This window comes from Ailuropoda melanoleuca, chromosome 1 (genome assembly GCF_002007445.2).
Source record: "Ailuropoda melanoleuca isolate Jingjing chromosome 1, ASM200744v2, whole genome shotgun sequence".
In the NCBI taxonomy this organism is placed as follows: Eukaryota; Metazoa; Chordata; class Mammalia; order Carnivora; family Ursidae; genus Ailuropoda; species Ailuropoda melanoleuca.
Genome location: NC_048218.1, coordinates 174,649,892 through 174,670,511, shown reverse-complemented (window position 1 = coordinate 174,670,511; position 20,620 = coordinate 174,649,892). Strand labels below are relative to the sequence as shown.

Below are 20,620 nucleotides of genomic sequence, written 5' to 3'. Positions count from 1 at the left end.
CAAAAAAAAAAAGAAATCTTACCATTTGCAATGACGTGGATGGAACTAGAGGGCATTATGCTAAGCAAAATAAGTCAATCAGAGAAAGACAATTATCATATAATTTCACTCAAATGTGGAATTTAAGAAACAGAAAAAAGGAGCATAGGGGAAGGGAGGGAAAAATAAAACAAGATGAAATCAGAGAGGAAGACAAACCATAAGAGACTCTAAATCATAGGAAATAAACTGAGGGTTGCTACAGGGGAGGGGGGTTGGGGGATGGGGTGGCTGGGTGATGGACATTAAAGAGGGCACCTGATGTAGTGAGCACTGTTTGTTATATACAACTCATGAATCACCGACCTCTACCTGTGGAACTATATGTTAATTAACGGAATTGAAATTTAAGAAAAGAAGCTTACAGTTCACATAGGGCCATGGATGAAAAAAGAGTCAACCACAAGAAACTGGAATTCTACACTGAAGTAATTAAGCAAGACCAAAACCCAAGAAGTTAATATGAAAATAGATCAGAAATGGTGGAACCCATGGGGCCAGATTGAGGGAAATGGGAAACCGCATTCTAGAATTGACTTCACATTAGGAAACTTGCAAAGGAAAACAAAATAACAGTAAACTGAATTCACTGAAGATAAGCACACAATGTATAATAATGAAAAATACATAAAGAAAATGCAGAAATCCTGACTTCTTTGCAGCTAACAGCACTATGCGAAACATATAAAGCAAAAAATGATAAAATTATAAGGAGTAATTCAGTAATCCACCATCCAAGCAGAACATTTTAAATTATCTTTTAGAAACTGAGACTGAGCATTTGTAAAGCTAGTATGACTATAGAGGATTTGAATACCACACATTACCATGTTTTATCTACTAGGTATGATTTGAACTCCACATTCAACTAATTTTCAAGTGCACATAAAAATTTTCTTTTCAATTAGCCAACATATAGTACATGATTAGTTTTTGATGTAGTGTAATAATAAAAAATTTTTTCCTTCTTTTTTTTGATTTGATGTTCTACACATAAAAATTTTCAAAGACTGACCACTCACTAGTCCACAAAGGAAGTCTCAACATATTCCCCATAACAGCTATTCTACAGATCATATCCTATTATCACATAACAATTAAATTAGAAATAGCCAATAAGAGATATCTAAAAATATGTAACTAAAAGTCATACTGCTAAGTAATATATAGGTTGAAGAATAAATCATAATGAAAGCTATGAAAAATTATATTCTTAGAACAAAATAACAAATGTCAAAACAGACTGAAAAATATGCAGAAATCTGGTATATAAAATAGAAATGAACTAAATATCATGGAGAAAAGTTAGATGTTTAGTAAATGGCACAAGTAAACTGGTTTTCCGCATGGAAAAAATTAGGTCCTTACTTAAAACTTAACTTTGAAGTGAAATCGAGATATTCTGGAGAACTAAATGAAAACAAGACAAAACTCAAAGAACAAAAAGCCTTTGAAACCCTCTGAAGAAATTTACAAAAGACTATTTTTATGACCTTGACATAGTAAAGAATTTCTTAAACAGGACACAAACAGCATAATCAATGAAGGAAATAGGTTGATAAATTTGACAATATCAAAATTTTAAAATTCTGCATGACAAGAGACTCCATAAACAAAATTAAAAGACATATTAAAGACTACAAGAATAGTTGGCAAAATATATAACAGTCAAAAGATTTTCACTCAGAATATCAATGAACTACAAATCAATAAGAAAAGGTCAAATCAATGAAGAAAGTCTATGAAGCTACAATTCACAGACGAGGAAACCAAGTGGCCAATAAACTTATAATACGCTACACCTCATTAGCAATAATGGAAATGCAAATAAAACAACAAATAAATACCAATGGCTGCCAAAATTAAAAAGTCTGAATATACCAAATGCTAAGGAAGTTGGAGCCAACAGGAACTCTCATACTCTGCAGGCAGGGGTGTCAAACTGGACCACTATTTTGCATAGTAATCTAGCCAGAGTCTGTGGGAGGGGATGTTTAGTCATAACCACCTGTTTATCTCCGAAGTCCATGCACTTTCCCTTACAAAACAAACATAGTGCCTTTCTTCCTGTGTAACCCACAAATCTAACTTAATATACTCACAGGGGGCTCAAAATATTGTAGCTGCAGGTTTGGAGCCCATCTATGAGCACTAGCTGAGCCATCACTTTGGTGCTGTGGGCTCCTTCTTCAGCATTCTTAAATCAAATTAGGTTCTCAGTGTCTCATCTATTTCTACACGTTTCAGTCAGCAGCTCCAACAATGTACATAAAACAAGGTGGTTTTGTCAAATGCGACAGAACAAGCAATTGGCAGGTTATTATATTTTGTAACTCCAAAGAGAATTTTCACACATGCAACACAAATGCCAGAGTCCATGCTCACTTCCCAAGTTCCTGGAATATTTTGGTTTCCGGTCCAGAACTGGCTTGGTTGACTACAAACTTTTCCATTAAAAGCTTCAGTCATCCCATTTAATCCATGAGAATTTCACTATCTACTATGTGAATAAGAAATATTCATTGTTACTTTAAGAGTGCAAAGGAAATGAAAACATTGTATTTAACTAAGGATGAAAAATGATCAATCTCAAAGTGTTTTACTGAATTTTACTTGGGAAAGGAAAAACATTCCAAGAAAATAGAGCAAACTAGGGAGACTGGATTGTTAATAATAGCCTTGAGACTTTAGCAGATTTAAATACTCCCCTACCGTGTGTATAACATTGGTAAAATAAATAGGCATGAACCCTAGAAGCTGTTGGGCTAAGGTACTTCTAAGACGCTAAGAACAAAGGGGCCTAGATTTCTTCTCTTCTTGAAAAATATTAAAAAAAATTATGAGCAAAAGTCAGTATTTATATAGGTCTTACACAGAATTGGTTAATGTTAAAGTCATTTTGTTAAAGGTTGATAATATATAATAATACAAGAAAAAACATAATAAGGTAGAACTCCTGTTTGTATGGCCCTCCAGTCCTTCTCTTCCCACCCTAAAGGCAACCCCTCTGCTATCATTAACTGGTTGAATATATCTCAAATATTTTTTTTACCATTTAATAATATACATATCTATAAGTAATATGTAGTATGTTACCTTCTAAAACTTGCTTTTTAAATCCCTACTATGTTTTTGAAATCTATTCATGTCCTGGTGTACTCATCTTAACTTTTATACAGCATCCCATTGATTGAATGTATTACCCTTTATCCATTACTCTTGGTGGATATTTGGTTTATATCTAATTTTTCATGTGACAAACATTTCACATTTCAAAAATTTAGTGAGTATCTTGATGCATGTCTTCTGGTAAAAATAAATAACTTCTCTGTTACAGATCTAAGAAGTTAAACATGAGTTCTGGGTTATAAGCATTTACAACTTTACTGGATATTGCCGGAAAAACTTAGTGACAAAGTGGCCTTTCTCATACAGTATTGTAAGCAGTGAATACTGGTGTAGTCTTCATGATGGTAATTTAGCAAAGTATATCAACATTGAAGATACATGTACCTTTGGCTGAAGAAGTCTAGGTCTAAAAATTTATATTAACAATATCCTTGCTCATATGTACAAAAATATATTTTCAGAACATTAAACATTGCATTTTTAAATTTTATTTTTTAGAGTGAGAGAGCATGAGCAGGGGGGAGGGGCTGAGGGAGAGAGAGAATCTTAAGTAGGGTCCATGCTAAGCATAGAGCCCAGTGGGGTTCAAAATCACAGCCCTGAGATTGTGACCTGAGACAAAATCAAGAGTCAGACACTCAACTGACTGAGCCACCCAGGTGCCCCTAAACATAGCAATTTTTTTGTAATAGTGAATAGCTAGAATAAAATTTGATATTCTTTTTATAACTTTTATAAGCAATACCATAAATAATTTTGAAGTCTAAAATTCCAACCTCCTTACACACACACACACACAAACACACATTGAGCAGTTGAAAAAGAAAAAAAAAACACTAGGTTTTATGTCTGGGACTCTAATTTGCCTCTTTAGTTAGCTCAGGTCTAGCTGAATGTCTAGGATTTTATATCATTCTCCCTCTATCTTCTCTTGCTCATGAACGGAGGGAGTTTTGGACAAGTGCTATTATACCCCACAGTCAGGTCTCTACTGCAGGTCCTGCTGGTAGAATTCAAGGTCTTGTCTCTCTATTTGATTAAGATCAATTTCCTTTCTGGCTCTGGTGACCATACATTAGTACTCCCTGTCCCTAGAAAAAGAACAGAGGCCTCCTGTTCCCTAGCCTTCTATGTCAGTCTCCTCTGTCCTAGACTCTATACGTCATGGAATCATCTCCAAATTAATGTGCCTTTCTGCATGACAGCTTAATAAAAACTCCAGTGTCTCTCAACATATCTACTTTCAGTTAAGGGGGCTGTGGGAAAATATGGACTCTGTACTGACCTATAGAAACTGGGAACATCTCAGAAATTTTAAGTCTTACCTTTCTCTTAAGTAGGCTGCACTATTGAATTTAATGTGGTCACTCCCAGGTTATTGCTGTTGGCCCCTTTTGAGATAATTGTTTGCTAGGGATGAATTAGGATTAAAAACTCAAGAATTTTTCTCAACATATCTAAAACCCCTCTGACATTCTAGGTCAAAGTTTGGAGAAAGGTGACTGGGAGCCACACACTTTATCCCCTTCTGCTTTTCTCTCCCTTGTTAAATAAGGTTAGATTTTTCTCTAATTTTTCCTTCTCTTCCTATGTTATTTTCTCTCATGTCTTGGCCATCAAAGGTAGAAGGGGAATTATATCTCCCTACATTATGTAAGCCATTCTATAATCGGACTCCTTATAACTTGATTCTTAGTACAATGAACTTGCAATAGTCTCTCCAGACTGGCTTTCAAGGTTTGTGTTTTGTTGTAAAATTCTATTTTGGAAGTTAGAAGCTGAAAGAGTTCTCATTGAATTCTCACTGCAACACTTAGTTCTATAATCCTCATTCCCACCCCTTATCCCCCCCAACCCCTGACCCCCCACACCTCTGGGCAGAAGGATGCCTTACTCTCACTGGAGAAGAGCAAGTGTGAAAAAAGGCAAAAGAAAAAAGTATGCTAACATGTTTAACGCATTACATTCATTTCCTCAATGTACATGTAAGAGGATGGACTTTTCTGTAATCCTAGAATTACCTGCTAGGATCAAAAACTGTGGACAAAGCAGCTTCAAGTACTTCACTTTCCAAAGAGACACACCAATGAGAGGCGTCAGAAACCTCCCTCGGAGTTATTAAGAGAGAACTACGTAAGCTCTACTACTCCAACACTTCACTAGCTCCTCTCTTCAACTGCCCCAAGTCCTACTCTATGTCAGTGGAAGAATAAACAAAAATAACTAAGTAATTATTGGAGTTGAAAGACTCATCAGGAGTGCAGGTTCCACATGTAAAAGGCAGTGTTCATCCCCTAAGTGAAGTTAGTCCCATTTCGTCTCCCTCTTTCTGGCCCAGAGGTAGACAACATGTCCATGCTAATTCCCAGGGGCAGGAATGAGGGGGTGGGGTATTTGAGCAGACCACACATCTCTCACTCTGTAGAGAGGGAGTGGAAAGAATGCAAAAAGCAAAGCGTACTCTCTTCTCATGCCCTACATCTGAAACATGGCTAAAGATGAAGCCAAGAAAGTGCTTTACATGGGATAGGAGACAAGTGTTTTCAACTAGAAAAGACAGCAGTCTATTTTTCTTGTTGCTTCTTGTTATTTGCTTTAGTAAATGGAAGTTATCAGAAAATTTTGGAATCTATACAAGTTTTTGTTAAAGAATTCAGCAACATAGTCTACAAGATAGGCAGTAATCGAAGAAAAAATAAAGATTTCATGTTCCTACTCCACTATGTTTGGGCTACTGAATAAAATGTCTATATGTGCACAAAACTTAAAAAGACTGGAGGAATATATAGTGATATAGTAACAGATACTAATTCTTGCTGGGAAAATTATGAGTGATTATTTTTGTTTTTATAAAAGTTTCAAAAAGCATAAATATATTCTATAATAAACTTTCAAAGTCAGAATAAAGCTCTACTCTCCCCCAAAAATGAACAAATGGGTAAAGTGTTATATGTATATCAAGAATTATATTTAAGGTATCTTGCTTGTGAGTTAGTAGTCTACTTAATTCTCAAGACAAAGAGCAGTGGTAATCACAACTGTCACTGTACATTTAGAAATTAGTTTCTGAACACCAAAGTGAAAAACAAATCCTAGGACTGATTAGAACCCCAGTTGCAGACAAAGAGAAATAAAAAGGGGTTGCAACCCTTTCCCCTTACATCCTTGTGACCTGCTGTATTTCCTTAAAATATAAGATAACCCACCTAAAGGGGGACCTGAGGCTCAACAGAGCTCCAACTACTGCTGGACACAGGCACTTCCTATCTCCCCACACTAGGGTCTCACTCCTATGGTCTTCAAAGATTTTCTTATCTTGGGCACACCAGGTACCTGTGAGTAAAAGACTCATGGCAACTAGAAGCCTCTACAACCCCTTTCAGGAGGAAGGCCATTAATGCAATGTTTTCATGGAATGTGATCATTCCCTGAGATCAAAGTGCATTTCTGTTTTCATTATTGAAGGGACTCTCCTTGAAAGTCTTACTACCACAGACCAGAAAGAATTCAGCGAGATCAAGTAAAATTTTGATCATCTTAATTCCAAGGACATTATTTCTTGAATTATTATTTTTGGAAATACTATTATTTTCTGGGATATGGTCTTTCCAGGTGGATTATTCTTTATCAAATATTTTAATGTAGCAACTTTATCACTTTTGGTAGATCTTATACTACCACGCAGGGCAAATAGGGTGGGGAGGGAAACTAGATTAACGACTGAATTATTATTTTATCTTTAGTTCAAAAATCCTTCACACAAAGCTATTGAAAACTCAAAGCCAAATTAACATGTACTTTACTCTTTTCTTCTTCATTTGACATTAATGTCTCTTTCTTTCAGTCATTCTTATTCTACAATAGCAAATTCTGAGTCACTAAATGAAAGAGCAGATTTCCAGCTCTTAATCCTACAAAACATAATTAGATGTTGAAAAGAAAATTTTGTTTTTAAAAGATATAAAGAAAGAAAACACAATTTCACTAGGACTAGCAGTTTTATTTATTGGAAGAAACTTGTTGAATTAACCTCTTCTTTTATTGGCCACAATAAACTCAGGTTGGATTATTAGAAGAGTTTTGTTTTGCATTAAAAAGTCTCTTTGAATCAAGAGGAATCAGAAAGGAAAATACTGACCCCGGCATGGGGAAGAGTGGGTAAGCAGAAGTCCATATGCTCCTCTTCCTCTCCTGCTGCCTGAACATATACCCGAAGGCTGCAGGACTCTGACAGAATTGTGCTGACCTCTGACATGTATGTCCAGGCTGCTGGACTTCATGCTGAGCCAAACCTCAAGCAAGACCTGCAGGGAACAGGGTTAACTCCTTAGCATTTTAAGAAAGATACATACATGGTCAGTTCATCAGAAGTGGGCTCAACAATGTCACAACTCAAAACTCCAGGCCTGGAAGCCCAGAAGGAGAGGCCTCTGGGAACAGCAGTTTCTCTCTACCTCTTGGTCACTCAAAGTACTTGCTCTACGTTCTCTTGTCTCTGCTTTAAACAAGTATAAGAAAACCACAGTCCTGTCTAGGGAGAATGTCCCTGGTTCCTGTGAAACATCTCTCACCCCTAGAGCCAGGTTTAATCGCAAACCTGAAGGGAGTATTATGACAAGAGCCTCTGCATTTTTCTGATAAGGTACAATTTTTTATTTCCGTCAGGTTTTATGGTCCTCAGGGGTGGGAAAACGCTGACAATGTAAGTCAATGAGCACAGGTGCTGACTCTCTAAGTGCTGATTTTTCCCAAAGGAAGAAAAACAGAGGTGGTCTAGGAATTAAAATTGTGATGAAGAAGGAAGCGTGACCATGGCAACTGATTTGGATACTAGAGAAGGAAGAAAGGCTTCAAGATGAATCAGTGTATCTCTAACGAAGGGCAAATTAAGGAGAAAGATAAAAATGTTTTGTCACCAAGGCTACATTGCTGGGGAAGGCTTGGTGTTTACATCCCCTTTAAAGCTGGAGCACTAACGTTGTTGCTGCTACTACTACTTCTATTACTATAAACAGTAAAAATAATACTAGCTGCCATTTACAGAGTATTAATTTGTGTACCAGGTTTTTTACATGTATCATCTCAGTAATTTGCACACATTGCTCTGGTACAAGCACTATCATCATCCCCATCTTCAAGAAACTGAGGAGGCCCAGAAAGATTCTGTAACTTCCCCCAAATGAAAGAGCAAGTAAGTAGCAGAGCTCTAGCCACATGCAAGTCTTCCTGCTGTGCGACCTCGGGCTCAGTCTCACCAACAACACTGAACATCACTGTCATACTCGGCCCTTCAGGCTTCTGAAAGGCAGCCAACAAACAAATCTACCCTCTAATCAAAACCGGGCACTATTCAAACGAACAAACAAAACAACAGCAACAACAAACTGGCCACTACTGAATGAACACCCACCTCTTATGTGTTTGTTATCGTCAAACCCCCTCCCCTCAAGTGTGCCTTGCCTGTAACACTGCTTATGACTATATCGTGAAACATTCAGTCAAGATTCGCACATCTCATTTAAAACAAATTCTTGTCTTGCTATGCCGTTATATATAACGGCAGGCTTCTCTGTGATTTCTAACAACTCAACCAGTCCTCTGAAGGCTGTAGGAGACTGACTGCAAAAATCTCTCCTTTCCAAGGTTTTAACAGTCACATTGAAATGACAGCCCTAGGCTTAGTCCCCTGCAAAACTCAAAAAGCTGCTTCTCTTTCCCTGATGCTCTCTTCAACAAAAGTAATCAACAAAAGCAAAAACAAAATGATTCTATCAAATCATGAAAGAATAAGCCAATTAAGTTCTTTACTGGTTGGAGAACAGAGTATAGTAAATTGTGGGCATGATATATGACATATTTTTCAAAGTTTCAAATTCCAAGTTATGTTAGTTTTTTTTAGAAGTATATACTTCAAATTAAAAGTAGCAAATACTTTTTCTCTCTCCTTCTGTGCAAGACCCTGTACCAGTTTCTGTGAGAAATACAGTCCATAAAATGTTGTTCTTCGCTTCTAATAGTAAGTTTTGAATTCCCAAAATTCAATAAATAATACAAACAACTGCATAAAACACGGCAAAATATTCAAACAGATACTTCATTAAAGATTATACAAATAGCCAATGAGCACCTGAAAAGGTGTTCAAGATCATTAATCATAAGGGAAATGCCAATGAATGCTAGTAGTATTCAAAGTAAGAGTACACAACCATTGAAGTTAAAAAGTCTGATAACACCAGGTAAGGATGTAGATCGACCAGAATTCTCATATATCTCTAGTGGCAATGTAAAACAGTAAAACTACTTTGGAAAAGTGATGTCCAGAGGTTATGTACTTTAATAAAAGTAAACATACATATACCCTGTGGTCCAGCAGATATTTACCCAAGAGAAATTAAAATATATGCCCACCAAGAAATTTGTGCAGAAAGGCTTACAGCAGCTTAATCATAACAGCCTGGCACTGGAAACATCCAGAGTGCTTCTATAAGAGAATGTGGAATATTCCGTGGAATATTTAAATCATGAAATTATATTCTACAATATACGATTAAATACAAATTAAATCATGAAATTATACTCTACAATAAAAAAGAACAAAATATTGGTAATGTAAAATAAAAAAAATTCAAAACATGCTAAGTGAAGGAATCCTTATACAAAACATATTTATGTTCCCATTTATAATAAGGTCTAGAACAAACAAAACTAATCTGTGGTGATAACAAATCAGAACATCAATTTACTGGATAGTGGTGGAGGGAAGTGAGCGGAAAGGAGCATGAGAGAACTTCCTGGAATGATATTTTAATGGGAGTGTGGGTTACCAGCTGTATGCACTTGCCAAAAACCAGCAAGTATTTACTTAAGTGTTTTCCACCGTATGTCAATTTTATCTTGAAAAGACTATTAAGTTTAAATTCTTAAAATATTTTAATTTAAAATTTAGTATTTAATTTAAAATATTTTACAAAATATATTTATACTGAAGTACTTAAAAGGAGTTGAACTATCTTTATCAAGAAATAAGATGGATTGAGGATTACTAGAGGGATGGATGAATAGATATACAATAAAGTATTATAAAACAAGAGTAAAATAGTCAGAATCCACTTAATGATGTGGCTGAGTAAAATTCTTTGAATTCACTGTATGTCTGAAAATGTACATAAGAAAAGGTTGGAAAAAATATGCTTTACTCCTTCAGTCTTTATCTACATGGAATTATTAAAGAGAATGTATGAGGAAGGAAAGAGAAAAATAAAAAGTGGGCGATAAACAACATCCAGGTGGATACAATTTTCTCCCTCTCTATATATAATCTCCAGTTTCATTTCATTGCTACACAGTCTTTATCACACATTCAGCAGATATTTATTGAATTTTTACTATGTACCAGCCTGTGTGCAGAAGTGAATGAGAAACACTGATTTCAAAAAGCATTCAAAGATTCAATATACATAAAATTTTTAATCAGGCACTATCATCATGCAGTATTAGTTTCTAAACTTGTAATATTTTTTATACTTGGGGAATTATTACTATTAATCAACAGTACTATAATGTTGGAAGCAATTATATTAAAATTAAATATATATCATAAATATATAATTATTCTGTAATTTGTTAGTAAGCCAATGGATAGGACATTTGCTTAATTATGATTTTGATAGAGTGAGTGTCCATTGAAGGAGCTACATTAAAACTATCATGATAAAATCTTAAGAATTATGACATTTAGGTAACCTTATTTAAATCTACAGCTTCAACTACTATCAATGATTTCCAAATGTGTATTTTTGGCCAAGAGTCCTTTTTGACTTTCAGAAACTTGAAACCAGGGCTTTGCTAGACATTTCTACCCAGCTATCTCTCAAGTACTTGAAATTCAACAGTTTCAAAATAAACTCAGTATCTTCTCCTATATGGCTATATGATTAGTTATCTAAGTCCCAAATTAAAAATGGTTAGCCTAAACCCCTCCTTCATACTTAGTTACAAATATGTGTAATATCAATCAATGTCCAGTGTTTTTTATTCTATGTTCTAAATATCCTTAAAAGTTTATTTTTCTTATAATGAAAAGGCTTATGAAATAAAATTCAGAAAATACAGGAAAATGGTAAAAAAAATACAATCATTCATAATTTTCCTGTGCAAAAAGTATAATGCTATGTGTTTCTGCAACACTTTTGTCCCAAAACATAGTTTTATAGATTTCTTTTTTTTCACTTAGTAAAATGTAAATTATTTAGTACCATGCTTTTTAAAATTTAATGTTAATATTATAACTTGTTTTCAATCATGCCATTTGGTCCTTGCAAACTCTATTTTTAAATGGCTACAAAATATTTAATTACCTCATGTTCCAACTGTCACTAGACTGCATTCAGGTTCACATCACTTTTTTTCCACATTATAAAAGTTATTTTAATCAGAGAATCTCTGAACTATGGAATAACATCAAGTAGTCTAAGACATATCTAATGGTAATGGGGTCCCCAAAGGATGCAGGGTGAGTACAGAAAAAAACATTTTCTTTAAATGGCCAATTTTTTTTTCAAAATTTGAGGAAAATGCAAACAAATAAATCCAAAAGTCTTAGAGAACCCCAAGCAAGAGAAACATAAAGTAAATAATATTAGGATAATAATACATTGTTTAAAACCAGTAAAACATCAAAAATCTTAAAAAAAGTCTAGGTTGAAGAGGGGGAGAAGAATACCTATTGCGTAAAGAGAAATAAAGGTAAAATGACAGATTTCTTATCAGAAGTAATACTAGTATCACGAGGAAACAGAAGAGCATGTAACACCTCTAAAATAAAGAAGAAAAACAAATTACCAATCTAGAATTCTTTAACCAGTGAAAATGTATTTCAGAAATTAAGGCAAAATAAAGCCTTTTTTTTTTTTTTGAGATATACAGAAGCTGGCATAACCCATCACCAGCAGACCCACACTACTGAAAGAGAGACAGAAAGAGAGAGAAAGAGAGAGAGAGAGAAATACTTCAAGCAGAAAGAAAATGATGTCAGATGGAAAACCTGGATGTACACGAAGAAATAAAAAGTACCAGAAAGGGTAGCTATGTGGGCAACTACAGTAATTTTTCTTTAAAATATAAATGACCCATAAAGACAAAGAAACAACAAATATTGAGGCATTATAACATAGTAGACATAATTTATGGCAACAATAGCAAAAAGACCAAGAGGAAGGATATGGGAGCAAACTGTTGTGAAATTCTTACCCTACATGTGAATGGTATTATATTATCCGAAACTATTTTAAAAGTGTATGAAATAAATCTAAAGCAACCACTAGAAAACAAAAGTAAAACAAACAGAACAAGGTGTCTTAACTTTTAAATCAAAGAAAATTAAATGGAAATTCAAAATATTCAATGCAAAAGAAACAAGAAAATAATTAAAAGGGAGCAAAGACATATGGAGAAAATAGATAATAGCAAAATGATGGATTTTAACATAACCACATCAGTAGTCACATTAAATATAAATGATCTAAAATCCCATATAAGTGTCAGAGATCATCAGATTGAATGAAAAAAAGAAAAATTCAACCAGAGGCTATCTACAAGAAACTTAAAGGCACTGTTAACTTAAAAGTAAAAGAATGGGAAAAGTTATGTCAAGCTAACACAAATCAAAAGAAAGCTGGAGTGACTAAAACAATATCAGACAATATGAATTTTATAGCAAAAAAAATATAACCAGAGATAGAAAAGTTTATTGCAGAGGGACAAAGAAATCAATTCATCAAGAATACCTAAGAAATCTAAACATACCATAGCAGAGCTTCAAAAATACATGAAGCATAACCAATAGAACTATAAAGAGAAATACACAAATCCATAATTATAGTAAGAAATTTCAAAATTCCTCTCTCTCAGTTAATTGATAGAATGAGTAGATTAAAAACCATTAAGGATAAAATAAGACTTAAATAGCACTACCAACCAATTTGACAAAACTGTCATTTATAGAATTCTTCACCACACCAAAGTAAAAATGCATATTCTTTTCATGTGCACACAGAACATTTACCAAGATACACCATATTCCAGGGCATAAAATAAATATTAATAAATTTAAAATTATTCAAACCAAACAAAATATATTTCACACCAAAATGTAATCAAATTAGAAAGCAATAGCAGAAAAATCTCTTTAAAAATTTGAAAACCAAACAACAGAGTCAAAATAACTCAGGGGTCAAAGGAGAAATTAATAGAGGAAATTTAAAACTTTTTCAATTCAATTTAAATGAAACTGCAGGATAACAATACTTATGAGATGCAGGTAAAACAACAGGGGGATTTATAGCACCAAATGCCTCGCTAGAGAAAGAAGATCTTGAATCAGTAACCTCAGCATCAACATTAAGAAACTAGAAAAAGACTAAATTAACTAGATAAGGAACAGAACAAAGGAAATAATAAAGATAAGAGCACATATCAACAAGTTCTTTGAAATCAGTAAAATACATAAACCTTAACCAGAATAATGAGGAAAAAGAAAGTAAACACAGCATTCTCACAAATTAGAGAAGTGACATGAGTACAGATTCTGCAGATATTAGAAGGATAAGGAAATAATATAAACAGATGTATGCCCCCCAAAAATCAGTAACCTGGAAGAAATGGACCAATTGCTTGAAAGACACAAACTGCCAAAGCTTACTCAAGAGGAAGGAAACAGATTCTGAGTAGCCCCCTAAGTATTAGGAGAATTGAATTTGCAGTTTGAAACCTTCTCACAAGAAAAAATCCAGTCCAGATGGCTTCAGATGTGATGTCTACCAAGTTAAGGAAGAAATAATACCAAATCTATACAGAGAATTGAAGAGGAACTATTTTCAAATTTATTCTAAGAGAACAAGGTGACCCTGATATCAAAACTAGATAAAAATGTCACAAGACAATTACAAACCAAAATCTCTCATGAACATAGATGGAAATTTTATTATTTTAGCAAATCAAATTCCACAATATATAAAAAGTCTAATACATCATGACCAATCTGGGTTGATATGGGAAGTCCAAGGCTAGTTTAACATTTGAAAATCAATGTATTTCACTACATCAACAAACTAAGAGAGAAAAATACATAGGACTATCTCAATAGATGCAGAAGAAAACATCTCAAAAAATCTAATGTCTATTCCTCATAAAAAACTCTTAGGCAACCAGAAAAAGAAGGGAACTCCCTCAACTTGATAAAGGGTGCCTACTATAAAAATTACTTCAAATTTGATCATTACCTAAATATTATATCAAAAAATCTAAAATTTCCTAAAGAAACACAAAATATTTTTGTGACCTTGGTTTATACAAAGACTTCTTAGGTACAATACCAAAATCATAATCCATAAAATGAAATATTGATAAACTCAAAATTAAGAAATTCTGCTCTTTAAAAGTACTATTGAGAAAATAAAAGATAAGCCACAAATTGGGAGAAAATACATGCAACTCACATTTCTGTTGAAGGACTTATATCCAGAATATACAAAGAAACTTCTAAATTAAATAAAAGCAAACAAGCAAAATATCTGAATAGAAACTTTACTGAAGATGGTATGTCAATGGCAAATAGGCAAAGAAAAAGATGTTCAACATCATTAGTCATTAAGGAAATGCAAATTAAAACCAAAATAATATGCTACTACATATCTGCTAAAACAGTTAAAATTGACTACACCGAGTATTGGTAGAGATATGAAGCAACTGGAATTCTCACATATTGCTGGAGAAAACATGAAACACTGAAAAAAAGGCTGGCATTTTCTTAAACACTAAACACCTATTATACTGTCCACCTGTTTCATTCCTAGATATTTACCCAAGAGAAGTGAAACCATATTTGCATACAAATACTTATGTGGGAATGTTCTTAGCAGCTTTATAAACCAAAACAACCTCAATGTCCACCAACAGGTACACGGATAAACAAATGTGGAATATTCATACAAATGAGTATTGGACAACATGAGTGAATACCAAAATAATTATCATGAGTGAAAAGCCAGATTTTTTAAAGTTCTTGCTTAGCCATTCTTTCATATAAATTTCTAGAAAATGCAAACTAATCTATGGCGAAGAAACACATTACAAAGGGGTAGGGGGAGATCTTTGGGATCATGGATACGTTATGTTGATTATGTTGAGGCTTTTGTGGGTACAGAAATCTGTGAAAATTTTATTAAATTTCACCTCTTAAAGATGTGTAATTTTTATTAGACCTCATAAAGATTAAGAGAGATTGAGAGAGAGTTGGGGGGGCAGGTAGAACAGAGAAAGGGAGGAGAAAGGAAGAGGGGAAGGGAGGACAAAGCAACCCTAATGTGTTCCCGGAGTTCTCAGCATAGTACCTTGTCTTTACATCACATCCACGCCCTTCCATGAAATGGCTCCTGTTGCCCTCTTCAGTTCATCTCTCATCGCATCCTCTCCCATCTACTGCCGGTTCTTTTCACCACATACTGGACATTTTAGTTTACATTATCCCAGACCCTGTTCTCCCTAACAACCCCAGCAACTCCTCTTTGTCTTTCAGAGCTCAATGTTAGCTATATTTCCGTGATCCTAGTGGTGGGCTGACTTAGTCGCTCTGCTGTGCTCCCACGGAACAAGCAGTACACTTGCTAGCACATTCTTCACTCTACTTGGTGACTATTGACTCATTTGCTGGCCTCTCTTACTGAGAAATCTCTGAGGGATAAATTGTCTCTATTCCCTCCAATATTTCATGCAGTGCCTGTATATAATATGCACTTAACATAATTTGTTGCATGAAAGGATGAATATAATTATGTTAATGTATACTCCATTCCACTGGTGTTCTTTCAGTACCATAGCATAGTAGGAGGAAGTCCCAAAGGTAGGCATAGCTATTATCCCAACATTTGTTTCTATTAGGAGAAAAAAGAAAATGTTCAAACAAATTCTAAATGCATGAGACCATTAAAAATGTTTACCACATCAGAGAAGAACATTTCCCCTCCAAAGTTCACAATGGGCTACACAAACTCACTGTAGAATCCTCTGGCCAACAAGATGATGTTCTAGGCAGCTTTAAAAAAAAAAAAAAAGGAAAAAGTGTCCTGTGGGGGCTCAGTTGCTTAAGTGTCTGACTCTTGATATCACCTCAGTTTATGATCCCAGGGTCCTAAGATTGAACCCTGTGTGGGACTCCTTGCTGGGCATGGAGCCTGCTTAAGATTCTCTCTCCCTCTGCCCCTCTGCCCACCACTTTCTCAATGAGAGAAGGAAGGTAGGAAGGAAGGCGGGAAGGGAGGAAGAAAAGAAAAGAGGAAAGAAAGAGAAAAGAAAGAAAAGAAAAGAAAAGAAGAAAAAAAGACAGTCCTGATTTTTTTTTTTAACAAATACAATAACAACTGAGTGGAGCAAACTGCATGAGAAAGAGCTAACAACTGCTTCTTTGTTTTGAGTGCAGTATTTACTAGAATTCAGAAATTCTAGAATTTAGTCTCACAATTTTACTGTGTCTGACAATCAAGAAATAAATTAATATAGTTCTCAGAGCAATCTCCAGTGGGAATTATAGAAGAGTGAGGGGAATTGTCTTGGATGAACAGGTGTTTTTTCATGAGAATGTTTTTCTGCCTACTTTGAGAGTGTTTATGAACTATTCACAAAATACACATTTACTGTAAGCAGGTACTTTGTTGACCACTTATGCTTAGGAGCCACATTTCCTGGAATTGGCTGGAGTGAATTTAGTTGTACTGTTTCTGCATGATCCAAAATTGAAGATCAATATGAAAGAAGTTCTGAAATGTCACTGGACTGGATGCTAAATGAATCTGAGAGTACAGCCACTTAAGATATTGTTCTGTATCATTTAGGTCAGACAACAGAAGCAAAATAAAAAATGCAAGCAAATAATTTTTTTTAAGTCAGGCCTTTAAAATATAGCTAAGAAAACTTGGGTGAGGATGTGTGAATTTCCAAGCACTCTGGGAAGAGGTGAAAATTAAAATCTAGCTGTAATTCCCTCTAGACCAGGTTGTTTCTTCCTCTTGAAACACACAAAGAAGAAATCATGCACCAAGGAAAGCCAAATCCCTTTAAAACTTCTGTGAGTAGTAGGCTCATTTATTTTTCCCCTGAGCAAGCATCATCGGATTCAAATGAAAGTCTTGAGGCATGTTTGCTAGATGATAATAAATGATGAACAATCTATCTAGTAAAGTCACAGTGGAAAATCAGAATGGTTAGGTTACTTTTACAAACATTTATTTAATAAGGACATGCATAGAAACCCGAAGGCAAAAAAGGTTGACGGGAAACAATTATGATATACCTAGAGGCATCTTTCAACATCTATTTCAAACTGATGGCAACTGGAGAAAAAGTAACAGTAAATGAAATCCTAATCAGTCAATCATAAGAAACATGAAAAATAGTAACATGAAAATATCACTCATCTTCTGCATACGCAGAGATTAGGGGAAGTCTCCTTTGTAGAATCTTACTTTCAGCCATGGTAATAAATTCAGGATAACTGAAAAGAAAACAGCAGCTGCCCTAGTCTTAAACACAGCCCATTATATTCACCTGTTACCTATTTCCAAAGAGTTTCTTGAAAAAAAAAAAGTTGATAGCAATTCACCTGTTTCATCTGTATCAGACATGATTAAAATAAAGAATTTAAATTGCCCTGTAATGGAAGATGTGTACACGTTCACAGCTGAATTGCATTAAGCAGTAATGATGGGTATGTATCAATTACCACTTCCTTTTATAGCAGATCACCTTTACTCCTGAATTTATGTGCCTCTCAAATTACAGAGGGAAATGTTGCAGAAATGAGTCATGACATCAGGCTTATTCTCTAACAATCAAGTTTAGAGGGTAGGCAAAAGATTCTAAATGCTAAAAAGCTTTTCGGCAGTGTCAGTAGCAATTCCAGACACCTGTACTTTTTGAGGCATTTATTCTTTGACCCAAAGAATACCCAAAGGGTATGAAGTGGCAAATTTTAAAACAGCAGCACCTTGAAGATATGTTTTAGAGAGCAGTCTCTTATGTGGCACTATGCCTAAAAATTAGTCTTTCTTTCACCTAAAATCATGGGCTTAAAGCAGAAGGGGCATATATGACAGACTAGTCTGCAACAGCTACCATGCTCTGGGCATGAGATCCACCACTGTGCATATATTATCTCCTTTAATATGTGCAACACCATGAATCAAGTGTGATCCACCATTTTATAGGGGAGTACTAAGATTTAGTTTCTCTAGCCCAAACTGATCCACCCAGTCAGTCTGACTCCAAAGCTGAGGTTCTTAACTTATATCAGTGAATTCAATTCTGGATCCTGTTAACGTTTCCAACTGTGGTTTCATTCTAGCAAGTCAAACATCAGATCAACTTCTACAGGAAGCCCTTTGTTACGGTTCCCAGATTCTACCTCTGCAGTTCCACACGCCCCAAGCAAACTTCAATCAGAATACTGAACACATTAAATTATGAAATGCATCCTCTCTAGGATGTAAACCCTTTGAAGGGGAACCGAGGTCACTTGTATCTTAGGCACTTAGTAGAGTGTCAGCAATAGAGGAGGTGCTCCACAAATATTTGTTGAGCGTAATTGAACTGAAATGACTGGTTAGATAAATTCCCATCTGTGCCCCATGGAACTCTAGAAATTATTTAGGGCTTGCCTGGTGTGAGGAGAGGGACTGGAATTGCAGGGAGATGTACTGATCAGGCAAGAGTCTGCACCATCACCAGACCCATAGTCAACCCTAGGTCAGTTGGAGTGCTTTTTAATCTTTTTTTTCTATTGAACATAACATACTTTGTTTGAACAAAGCAACGTATGGCTAAAAAAATGTTTAAAACTATTGGGTTGGATGGTCACTCTTTCACTTCCAAATTTATGTCATTGATTTCTACTTTCCTCCTAAGAGTCCATAGCTGAATCCATGCAATTGAATGTATGCCAAGCATGTACATAACTGAAGTTGCTGTGGGCAATTGGTGTTGGCAGATGTGGTATACTTCTTATGTAACATATTCCAGAATCTCATGGAAGAAAATTGTGGAATACTCCAACATGTCAAACTCACAATGTTCTAGAACATGGGGCTTTGGGAAAGACTCCCTCATCTGATTTTCAAGAAATTTGAAGGGACACCATGATTGAGAAGAGGCATGAGTCACACCAAGTTTGGGCTGTTTTCCTACCAATCATGGACAACAATAAGTTCTAATAGGGATTATTCTCTGAAGAGGCACTTCCAAGGATCCCTTGTTGCAATGGAAAGTTGACATCGTACCCAATGGAATAGTCTTCTGAAGCAGCTATCCCTACATATTAAAAGGAGAGGGAAAAACCTAGTACTAGCCAGATCACATGGAAACTTTTACCTAATGTCAGAAAGTCATAAGTATGCAGAGCTCATTATAAAGGCAAGGAAAGCCCAGAACATGGCTGGAGTCTGAGCAGGGGCTCAAACTGGAGTTACACTGCCCATTCCCCAAGCTCAGCTGCACTGGCAGTGGGAGCCCCCTGCCAAAATCTCACGGTTGTGGCATTAGGAGGTGAGCATCAGGCAAATGAAGTGAACAGTAAATAGAAGCAAAGTCAACTGTGGCTGCATCCACACCACAAGAGCAGAAGGAATTTATTAAAAGGTTTTTAACACAGAAAAAGAATAAAGTCTCAAAGAAGAAATGTTTAAGTCAGTGTTCTCAGGAGTGTTTCTGAGCACTGGACACCAGTTGATTTATTTACTGAATTAGGTCAAAGCAGTTCAGCCAATAAATAATGTTGTTTCACATTCATGGTTTTGCCTGTCATCAGTGCTGCCTGGAGGGAGACAAGAACAGGCTAAATGTGACGCATCTTCTGGGGCGTTGTATGCACACATTTGTCCTGGGACCAGAGCAACTTCCTGCCTTAGGCTTCAGTTGCTCTAGCTGTTCTCATTCTCCCCCTATGGAAGTTGGGGTAGGACCCTCTCCAGAGGAAAGTGTTAAGTGAAGAATCATCAATGACATGAATATTTTGATCACTGACTTTGTTCTAGGCCACATGCACCACTCTCATCCACATTTTACAGAAGAGTAGTCATACAGAGCTTAGCTGCCCTGACAAATTCCCACACAAGTAAAGTGATATGCTTGGATCTGAACTTTGTTAAGTCTGACTCCAGGACTGAGGTCTCTAAGGATGACTTTGAAACCATTTCCTCTGACGCCACATGCTCTCTCTCATTTAAGTCCTGAATCTGGTGATGCTCCTAAGGGTGTGGGAAGCCACCAAGCCTAGAGATATATAGGCCCACCTTCAAAGAGTAGATAGCTTTGTGGAAATGATTTGTGCTAATGGAACACAGTCAATCTCACACCAGCAGAGGGTGAACAGTAAAATACCAAACAGCAGTTGAGGGCATAGTTCTGC

At 35.5% G+C, this 20,620-nt stretch overlaps 1 long non-coding RNA gene across 4 annotated transcripts in view; it reads right to left on the bottom strand.

The window, feature by feature from the left end:
- Positions 1–1,982, bottom strand: part of LOC105235765 — a 123,205-nt gene extending 121,223 nt beyond the window's left edge. For all 4 annotated transcript variants that reach the window (XR_004628560.1, XR_004628556.1, XR_004628557.1 and 1 more), the window contains exon 1: positions 1,921–1,982. This is a non-coding gene — a long non-coding RNA (uncharacterized LOC105235765). The remainder of the gene's footprint in view (positions 1–1,920) is intronic.
- Between the last annotated feature and the right edge of the window lie 18,638 nt (positions 1,983–20,620).